We start from the raw sequence: 11,758 nt of genomic DNA on the forward strand, positions 1-11,758 counted from the left end.
TTTTTTTTTTTTTTTTTTGGTCTCTTTGGATCACTGATATGTCCCAAGTACCTAGAACAGTACTTAACACATAACAGGTACTCAAATATATTTTGAATGAATGAAAGTTTATATAAGAGAAAATTACAGGGAGGGACATATTTCAAATAAGGTGTCTGAAAAAGTCCCTGATGAACAAATATTTTAGTGGAGGCTAGATGCAGTATGCTCGTATCTCCTTCATCCTTTGCATTCAATTACAAGGATGGGTTTTCAAGAAGACCTCAAACCAAGATGGAAATCAAAGCTTTTACCTTCCTTGAGACATCTTTTTTTTTACCTTCCTTGAGACATTCCTAACACCAGTGCCTGGAGAAGCTAAGTATTCGAAGGAATGACTCTCTAATAGTTAAAGGACTGGTGGCAACTGAATAGGGAAATATTTGGTGTCAGTGTCATTCTGATCACACCAAGTAATAAAACAACTTACTATCAGTCTCTGCACAAAGCTAGTGACATAATCATTAACAAGTATGAGCCACATTTTTTTTCCTCTGTAAATTAAGTGTGGTATTTATGATTAACATGACCTGCCTTAAAGAAAAAAACTAACAAAGAAAAAACTCAAACCAGTTGCCATCAAGTCAGTCCTACTCATGGTGACCCTATGTGTACAGAGTAGAACTGTGCTCCATAGGGTTTTCAAGACAGTGACCTTTCAGAAGCAAATCGCCAGTGCTTTCTTCCGAGGTGTTTCTCAGTAGGTTTGAACCACCAATCTTTGCCATAAAGAGAAACTAATGAAGTAATGGAATCTTAGAAATTCAAGGAATCTGAGGGATTATATATTCTAATCACTTTCTTAAGGTAGAAGTTTTTTATTCCATAGCCCATCTTTCATTGATAATCTGAGCTTTCTCACAAATAATACATTCCATTGTTAGCACCTGATAATTGATACCAAATTGCTTCTTTAATGATTTCTGTGTTCCTAAAACTTTCACTTACTGGTTCTGGTTCATTTGATCAGCAGATATTTTAGTGCCAATAACATGCTGGGGCATAGTGGTATAGCCATTTTTGGACCCTGCTTATATTGTCCTCTTCTGTGGAACCCGTCAGAATATGTCTGATCCATCTTCCCTGTGACAGCTGCTCATACTTTTGAATACAATTACTCTTAAATGTGGACAATGGTCCATTCATTTTTATGAAAAGCAGTATCACTTGTTCACTCCGATAATTGCCATATGTCAGTTGCTGTGCTCAGAAAGGCAGATATTGCTTTGCACAAGACAGACATGGTCTTTATCCTCACAGAAATTAAAGTTTATTGTGAAGTATGTGCACTAAGCAGAGGGAAGTGGTGATTTAGTGGCAAAATTCTTGCCTTCCAGGTCAGAGACCTGTATTTTATAGGGTCGCTATGAGTCAGAATCGACTCAATGGCAATGGGATTTTTTTTTTTTTTAATGCACCTCAAGGACAGTTGCCACTCATCTGTTACTGGAGGCTTGAGTGCTGTTGTAATGCTGAACAGGTTTCAGCAGAGCTTCCAGAGTAAGACAGACTAGGAAGAAAGACCTGGAAATCTTCTGAAAATCAGCCAGTGGAAACTATTTGGAGTACAATAGTCTGATCCCACTGTGCGTGGGGTCACTATGACTTGGGGGCCAACTTAACAGCAGCTAACAACAACATATGCACTAAACAAGTTAATACAATTATGATTGAATTATGTATTACAACAAAGGAAAAAAATGATGTTATGATAGAACCTATATCACCTCAGTGGTCTGAGGCTAGTGTCCCTAACAAACTGACATTAAACTGAGACCCAAAGGACTGAGACTGTCCAGTGTAGGGGGAAGAATATTCCAGGCCAAGAAACAGCAAGTGCAAAGACCCCAACTGAGAAGGAGAATATTACATCCAAAGAACAAAGATGATTTTCATATGGCTGTAGAATAGTGTGGGAAGGGAAAGTGTCATGAGAGGAAGCTGGGGAGGTAGTCAGGAACTAGGTCTTGAAAGGCTTTGTAATTTAATTTGAAGGTTTTGTACTTTATCCAAAGGACAACGAAAAGAAAATGAAGGGTTTTAAGCAAGATACTGACATGATCAGATTTTAGTTCTATAATGATCACTTTGGTTTCAGTGTTCTGACTGGAATGGAGGTGAATAAGGCTGGAGGCAGGGAGATATGTCAGTGCTTCTCAGAATTTAACGTGCATATAAATCATCTGGGGACCTTGTTAAAATGCAGATAATAAGTAGGTTTGGGGTGGGATCTGAGAGTCTGCATTTCTCATAAACTCCCTGGTGATGCTAATGTTACTGAACCAAGGTCCTTATCTCTGTTTTTCCAAGGGTTTTTAGCAAGTAGAAACCTATGGGGTGAGAGATATTGGGGATTGGATGAGGTGACAGCAATGCAATCGAAGAGCAGGGGATGGATTCAGGTAATTTTAGGAAGCAGATTCAATAAGTCTTCATAATTGATTGGATGTGGGAAAAAATGCTACCCAGGTCTTTGGCTTAGGCAACTGGGGGGATTGTGGTACCCTTAAATATATAATTTACAATTCAAAATAAAACAAACAAACAACATCCCTCAATTATTTTCAGTCTTTCATAAAAACAGAAAGCTTTCTCCAATTATTCTCTCTGGTCCACGATGTCTGATGTATTTATTCTAAGATGTGTTAAGTGGCTTAGAGAATGCATAAACTTAAGCATATTGCCTTAATATTGTATTAGGTTCTTTAAAGATAAACAATCTAGGGGTTAGCTTTCTGTATACATAGCAGCATGCACATTCAGCATCTATAGACTCGTAGGCTTGCAGATCTGTACTTCTACAGTGCACTGTGGGCTTCAATGGTTTGTGTAACTATAGGGGCTCTTTCAGCTTTAGCAGAAGAAATGGGTAGCTAGAGATGAAAAGCCTCATTTCCTAAATGTTTACTACTGCTATGGTAGTAATCGGGGAAATCACATTTCTGTGATGCGCCGACATGGTTTTCGACAGCTAGGATTCCTTATCTCCTCCCACCGCACATTCCCTGGCCGACTTCTGTTAAACAGAAGAGGTAATTTAAAGGTTTGATTATTATAGATTTCTTGAAGTTTAGCCCACATAGCAATAGCAGCCAGTCTTGCTAGAATAGTTGAGAGAAGAAAAGAAAATCTGTTGTATTGAAACAATGGAGCCTCATTTTGAGAGACAGCTCTGTTCTCTTCCATCTGAAATATCATATCTATTTTGTGTTTTATGAACAAAGTATTTCTGTGTTGAAGTGTTCAGGCATGAGGATGATGAGTAGGTCCTAGGCTTGTCAGTTAACTTGGAGAGCTGAAATATTCCCTGTTGCTAAGCTTAAAAAAGATAGTTGTTTATGGTATATAGTCTGTAGTTTTCCATCTACTTAAATTAAAGCTGACAGAAATTCAAACTCATTGCCTTCCTTATAAAGTGATCCTTTGTGATGTAATTACAGAATGAAATCTTTTAGCTGAAATAGGATTTTCTCCCTTAGAGATGACATTAAAACGAAATAGAGATTACCAATAAACAACCTAAGAACCTAGACGAGTAGCAGTGAAAGCAAGTAAAGTCATTTCTTTAATTTTCTTGAATGCTCTCAGAAAATAACATTATCCAGCTGAAACAAGCAATTCAAACTAGGCTGAAGGAACTGAGAAATCTGACTAGGGCACTGCTAAAGCCCCAGGAAAAGCCAGCCAGTTGTTTCCTAATGGAATACATCTTTGGGATATCTACTCAGTGTCCAGAACTGCCTGTCTTGGTTTCTTAAGACTGTCATAACAAAATACCACAATTTGGGTGGCTTTAATGAAAAAAAAAAAAAAAAAAAGGTATTGTCTCACAGTGGTGGAGGCCAGAAGTTTGAAGTCAGGGCGTAAGTAGGACCATGTTCTCTCTCTGCCTGCTCTACTCTAGAGGAAAATCCTTCTTTATCTCTTCCGGCTTCTGATAGTCCAAGGCATTTCTTGATAATCCTTGGCTTTTGTTGTTGTTAGGTGCCTTCAAGTCGGTTCTGACTCAAAGCGACCCTACGTACAACAGAACGAAACACTGCCTGGTCCTGCACCATCCTCACAATTGTTATGTTTGAGCCCATTATTGCAGCCACTGTGTCAATCCTTCTCATTGAGGGACTTTCTCTTTTTTGCTGACCCTCTTCTTTACCAAGTGTCTTAGTTGCCTACTGCTGCTATAACAGAAATACCACAAGTGGATGGCTTTAACAAACATAAATTTATTCTCTCACAGTCTAGTAGGATAAAAGTCCAAATTCATGGTGTTGGCTCCAGGGGAAATCTTTCTATTTCTGTCAGCTCTGGAGGAAGGTCCTTATCATCAGTCTTCCCCTGGTGTAGGAACTTCTCAGCATAGGAGTCTCGGGTCCAAAAGACATGCTCTGCTTCCAGCATTGCTTTCTTGTGGTATGAGGTTCCCATATCTCTCTGCTCGATTCTCTCTTTTATATCTCAAAAGAGATTGATTTAAAACACGACCTAATCTTGTAGATTGAGTCCTGCCTGCCTCGTTAATATAACTGCCTCTAATCCTGCCTCATTAACATCATAGAGGTAGAATTTATAACACACAGGAAAATCACATCAGATGACAGAATGGTGGACAGTCACACAATACTGGGAATCATGGTCTAGCCAAGCTGACACACATTTTTGGAGGACATAATTCAATCCACAACACCAAGAATGATGTCCTTCTCCAGGCACTGGTCCCTCCTGATAACATGTCCAAAGTACGTGAGGCAAAGTTTTGCCATCCTTGCATCTAAGGAGCATTCTGGCTATACTTCTTCCAAGACAGATTTGTTTGTTCTTCTGGCAGTCCAAGCTGTATTCCATATTCTTCACCAACACCGTAGTTCAAAGTCTTCAATTCTTCCTCGGTCTTCCTTATTCATTGTCCACCTTTCACATGCATATGAGGTGATTGAAAACACTATGGCTTGAGCCTGGCTCACCTTAGTTCTCAAAGTGACATCTTTGTTTTTTACACACTGTAAAGAGGCCTTTTGCAGCAGATTTGTCCAATGCAATATGTAGTTTGATTTCCTGACTACTGCTTTTAGACACATGTAAATGTGATATCTACCTTTTCTCTGTGTGACTATGTTTCCCTGTCTGTTCTCCCTTTTATAGACACCACTCAGAAGAGATTAAGATCCATTCTCTCTGGTACGACCAGATAACATTTTCAAAGACAGACCCTATGTCCAAAAAAGATCACGTTCATTGGTACAGGGGTTAGGACTTCAACATATCTATTTGGGGGTCACAATTCAATCCATAACACTTCCCTTCTGAGAACTTCTCCTCTGACCTACAAGGATAGGTCCCTGTGGCAAGTCCATTTCTATTCCCCCTGAGCTCAGAGCTAGTCTGAATTTCCCAGACTCACTTGCAGTTAGGTGGGCCCCTATGACTGAGTTCTGGCAATAGAATGTGGGTGGACAGGAGCCCTGGTGGCTCAGTGATTAAGCACTGAGCAACTAACCAAAAGGTCAGCAGTTCGAATCCACCACTGGCTCAGTGGCAGAAAGATGTGGCAGTCTGCTTCCATAAAGATTACAGCCTTGGAAACCCTATGGGGTAGTTCTACTCTGTCCTATAGGGTCACTATGAGTCAGAATCAACTTGATCACAATTGGTTGGAAGGGATGAATGCCACTTCCAAGGCTGACCCCTCAAAACCTTTCAAGGATCCCATCACATTTGGAGCAAAAGGGAATGAAGAATATCAGACACAAAGAAAATACCAGTCCAAAGGCCCGACTAAGGGACCACATGAACCACTGCCTCCACCAGCCTGACCCCAGAAGAACTAGATGGTGCCTGGCTACTACCACCAACCTCTCTGACACGGATCACAATAGAGGGTTCCAGACAGAGGAGAAAAATGTAGAACAAAATTCAAATTTACAGAAAGAGACCAGACTTACTGGTCTGATAGAGACTGAAAGAACCCTCCAGACTATGGTCCCTGGACACCCTTCTAACTCAGAACTGAAGCTACTCCCAAAATGTACCTTTCAGCCAAAGATTAGACAGTTCCTATAAAACAAACAATAATACACATGAAGAGTGTGCTTCTTAGCTCAGTCAAGTATACAAGACCAAAGGGACAACACCTGCCCAAAAGCAAAGATGAGAAGGCAGGAAGGGACAGGAAAACTGGACGAATCGACACAGAACCCCTGGTGGAAAGGGAAAGGGGGAGGGTACTGACACATTGCAGGGATTGCAACCAATGTCACAAAATAAATTGCGTATAAATTTTTGAATGAGAAACTAATTTGTACTATAAAATTTCACCTAAAACACAATAAAATTTAAAAAACCTTTCAGGGAGTTGATCTACCTACTCTCTCTTTTCACCTGTTAGCTGACTAGATGCAGAGGATTCAATGGAGAATGCTGACATCCTATGAGAAGCTGAAGCTATGAGATGGAAGCAAGACCCATGTCAGGTCTCTGGAGGAGAACCTCTGCCCACATTGGGGTGTGACATAAGACCTTTATGTGTTAAACCACTGATTATTTATTTTGCCACAGCATGTAGTACCTCCTGACTAATATAATCCCTATAGCTATATCTGTGCTATGTGATTCCAGGGTCTAAACTAATTGGACCAGGGGTGAGTATCTCACTCTTGTTGGGCCAGGTTCTCGTTTTCTGGATAGAAAAGAGTCTGCCGTTGCTGACCTCTGGAATGGAAGAAATGCCCATTTAGGAGCTTGAAGAAGCCATATTTGTTCATATGCGAGTGGAAGTAGATAAAACCAGACTGCCAAAGACAATAACCAGTCAGGGGGCCCAGAAGAGAGACTATGAGGTCTCAGACAGATACGAGATCTGAGAGAACAGCTTGGTTCCTGAAAGCTTGCTATTTCCTGGTTCTCTTCTCTCATAAAATAACCCTCTTCTTTTAATAAACAGACCTCCCCTCCCTCATCCAAAGACTCCATCAAGTGTCTATAAACTGGCAACCAAGACCGCCTTTACTACTCTGAATTCAGGTGACTGACGAAAGTGGGGTTGGAAAAGTACTTACACAAGGCCTCCAACCAAGGTCATTTATTGCTTTTTCTTCCAGAAACTTATAATTGGACTCATTCTAATGAAGATTCAAGAGCTCAAATTATACTGTTTTTACCTAATAATGCAGGCTATTCTTCCACTGTTGAGACAGGGAGCTAGAATCACTATTCCATCTGGACTACCTGTTATTTTATTTCAGATCACTGTTTCTTCAGAATAGCAAGACCCATTAGTTAAATGCAGAACACTCTGGCTTCAATGGTGGGAATGGAGAAGTGGAGGAACGTACTAAAGTATTTTAATTCAATTTAGGATGAAGGAAGGAAGAGAGGTGGATAGAACTAGGTGTTGGAGGGTGAGGAACATACCAGAGGCAGGTGGGTAGGGAAAATAAAGCAGAAAAAGGAAAACAAGAGGAAGAGGAAAGGGAGAAGGCAAACGCTGTACTCTCCCCATCTAACAGGTCTCTTCACTGACAGGTCAAGTTTATTACCTGTGGGAGGGTTAAACAGGAGCTACATGGAAAAAAAATATTCCTCTAAGGTTCAACGACTTTAATATACCCCCAACCCCCCAAAAAAGTCCTTAAGAGAAAAAGGTCACATTCCATTTTGTGTTTGGGTCTACAAGGTGTAGTAGTTTGGAGAGAGAGCCTGTTGATATATATAACTCTCTCTGTATGGAATTTTGATGCTCTGCTTCTGAAATGCTATGTGTATGGGAAATAAAGTGGGAATCTGCATCCAGACAGGAAAGGCAAGTAATGATTTGTAGGCTACTAAAGGGGCTTTTATGTAGATAATGTAATTTTAACTTTGGTTGGCAAGCCACCCAATTATTATTTTTATGCAACGATTATGACTACCCTATCATTCTGAGTCACATTGCCTCTCTCATCTCTAATCTCCCTGCTTCCTGTTTCTCCTACACTCGATTTCTCTTTCGTAAAGCTATCAGACTGATATGTTTACAGTATAAACCTGACCATCAATCCCTCATGTAAAAACTCTTTAATGACTTTCCATTGTTTTAAGGAAAATCTCCTTGTTAGCCTAAAGCAAACTGTCCCTACCATATTTGTTTGGGTCTATGTTTTCCTTCTTCCTTACTCCATTTGCAGTGAAACTAAGTCATTGTCTCTTAACATTTTAGCATGTTGATGTCTTAGGCTGAAGTGCCTTTCCCATCCTCTCCCCTGAACAAATTGTTGACAATTCTTAAAAGAAAATCTTTAAAAGCTAATTTCAAGTGTTCGTTCCTTTCCTGATCTTCCTCTCCTCTGAACCCAGGAACTTTCTTTTTCAATTGTTAAGGAACTTGCTAGATGCCAAGCACTTTACTCAATTAACTCATTTGCTCTTCACAACAACCATATGAGATAGGTATTCTTATTAGCATCAGCTTTATAAAGAAACTAGAAAACAGAGACAAACAATCTGTCAAAGCCACAGAAGTATTAGGAGTCAGGCCCAAGATTTTAATCCCAGCACTCTGGCCCCAGAGTCTGCAAACCTGACTAGGCTGCTTCTTTTACAGTGCCTGCTCAGTCCATGGCTATTTTCAATTTGTTTCTCTCTCCAACTAGAGTATAAGCTTATTAAAAGCAGATGTAGCTTATTTTTCTTCGTATCCCAAGTCATGATTAGAGTATTACAGTGGATGTATGTATTTTTGCATAACTGAATTAGATAAAGAGGGATGGTACCATGTCTAGAAAACTATATACTATATAGAAAGCTGTAAGATGGTGCATTGTGATTAATTATTTGTCTAGGGTGCTTTTCGCAAAGGTAGACAATCATGTTATGGGTTGAATTGTGTCCCCTGCAAAGTATGTCTTGGAATCCTGCTGATGTAATCCTCTTTGGAAATTGAGTTTCTTTTTTATGTTAATGAGGTTATATCAGTGTAGGGGGTGTCCTGAACCTAGTCAGGTACAAGGAATAGCATAGACACAGAGACAAGGAAGCATAATTGGGGAAAGATAGATGTCACATGTAGATCGCCAAGAAACCAAACAACACTAGAGCTACAGAAGCTGAGATAGGAATCTTCCCCCAGAACAGATAGAGAGAAGCCTTCCTCAGACACAATGCATGAATTCAGGCTTCTAGCCTCATAAACTGTGAGAAAATAAATTTTTGTTCTTTGAAGCCACCCACTTACGGTATTTCTGTTACAGCAGCACATAGGTAGCTAAGACAATTCATAAACAGCAGGTCAAATAAAATAATTCCAATTATGTGGTTATAAAAAGAAAAAAACTTATTACTCACAATCTCTGTGAAATGAATTCTTTTTCTTACTAGAAAATATGAATCAGGAGAGAAGATTTCATTGGACCTAAATATTTGTGACAAATAGGTCATTGGACTTAAACATGAAGGAATCAAGTTTATGTCCACAGACATAAAGATGGTTTTAAAACCAGATGTGATCACATTCCAAAACCTCTCAAAATGAATTATTTCTTATTTTCAAGATGGTTCTTCATAGCCTTTCCAGATTTTGTTTTCTTGACTTTACTTTTTCTACTTCCATGTCATTAACAGTGAATATTCTTTTAGTATTATGAATCTATAAAATATAATTTATTCAATGTATAGTATAAATTTAAATGATTCACTCTAGTCTCTTTGACCATAATACAAATGACCAGTGATTTTTCTGATCCAAACAGTTTTGTGGCTTTTTTCTCCTAAAACAAAAGTATGACCAGTTTCCTGGCTTCTTTTCACATTCGCCATTTGAAGCTGATATTGTTTTTATATTACTCATAAGCAAGTTCCTGTACCCATAATACCACAAGCAGTTTGCGGTCCTTTAAATGATGGTTATGGTGGATGCTGCCCATTTCATCTGTATCTTTTAAAAAATAATTGCTGAGCTATTATTTCTATTGCATTTAGTAAATGTTTTCAAATGCTGATAAAAGAATACGTAAAACTAAAGTTTTAAATACAGGTGATTTCATAACAACTAAGAATTTTTTTAAACTTTTGTTATTTCATTAGATGACCTTGGGTGATTGTTTTACTTGCTATTTGTTGGACATGTTGCTGCAGGATTATGCAGAAGTGGATGGCTGCTGTGTTCACTTCAGAATGAATTATTAGTCTCCGATTACTCAAGTCTTGTTACATTAGAATTGTAGCATATTTCCTCCAAAAGAAAGAAGCGTGGCACATAAGTGTGCCAGAGACAAGCTTGTATTGCCATTTTCAAGAGCACCAGACCAGACCATTCTGAACTTGGAATGCTGCACTGCCATCTGGGGGATAAAATTTTAACATTACCTTTCCTGTTGAACTGAGGTAGAGGGGCAAGATTCCACAACAATCTGAAGAAATTGGAAGCAATGAGATATAGTATGAAGTCCTTTGATACCCTTTGGGCTAGCAGCAAAATGTATACACCTCAATTCATTCCTCTCCTTTAAAATAGGGTGAAGTGTTTATGACTTGTGTCATGTTCCTTTTTTGATTACATTTTATTTCCTTTAGGTCATACTTTAAACCCAAGGATATTTTAGGGATTATCTAATATAAACCCCTCATTGTAGAGATAATGAATCTGAGGTCCAAATACTTCTACAATTCGCATGGTCCTATGAATTCTTAGTGTTAGGGCCAGGAGATACAAGTTCCCTATCACTCAATTACTTCTCTGCGCAATTTTGTTCCCAAAAATATCAGGACATTGATGCTTCCCAACCTTGTAAATATCCACTTAGACAGTCTCCCAGGAGTAAAACACACATACAAGTGAGTCAACAACAGTGTTGGTTTTAAGGTTCTACTACATACATACCTTTGGCTGAAAGCAAAGAAACAAGATACTAAGGTGGAAGAATGGGTGGCACTGTTTGATTTAAGTGCTTGTTTTAGAGACTACTGATTTATCCTTTATTAGTCTTTGACATTTATCATGCATAAGGTCCAAAACTGTTACTGTATTAAAAAAGGAACAAAAGAAAACTTTGTTTCATGCGTACTTAACATTATAAAAAATAAAACTTAAAACACATTAATCTGACCTCTGCTTAGTAAGATACCTAATCATTGAGTTATATGGGAGGAAGAAGTAAATCATAAGTTATCAAGAAAAGTGACTTCCATGTGGTCAAATATTTATAGTTTTTTCCTGCTGATTTTTAACTTATCTGCTAGAGATAAGCAATAATAACGTTATCCACATATTAATTTATTCATCAATGTTTATGTAATACCTCTTCAAAAAGGAACAGGCAATGCATTTATATGAACTAAAATTAAGTCATCATTACGTTCACTAAAATTCAAAAGTCCTAAGTCTTACACTCCAATTAATGGAATTTCCAAGGGTCCTATCCTTGTGTACAGGAATCAGCTGAGGCTTCCTGTGAATCTCCCCTTGCCTTCCCAGTACCTGCCCAATCCTTCAGGCATAATAGGTAGTATACCAAGCCCTTGGTAGTCTACATGTCAGTCAGCTCAAAGCACTTTAAATTTGGAGTAATTAACTACAGACAGCATTTTTTAGGGGTGAGTGACAGCATAATTATCATGGAGAGGCATTGAGTTCATGAGTCTTTGACCCACCAAGGTGGCATGAGGGGAAGAAGGCATAGGGGAATTGAATGGACATCAGAATAAAAGAATATTAATAGAATTAATACACTGGAACCATCTATTTAAACTT

This window comes from Trichechus manatus, unplaced genomic scaffold, assembly GCF_000243295.1.
Source record: "Trichechus manatus latirostris isolate Lorelei unplaced genomic scaffold, TriManLat1.0 scaffold00125, whole genome shotgun sequence".
NCBI classification, from domain to species: domain Eukaryota; kingdom Metazoa; phylum Chordata; class Mammalia; order Sirenia; family Trichechidae; genus Trichechus; species Trichechus manatus.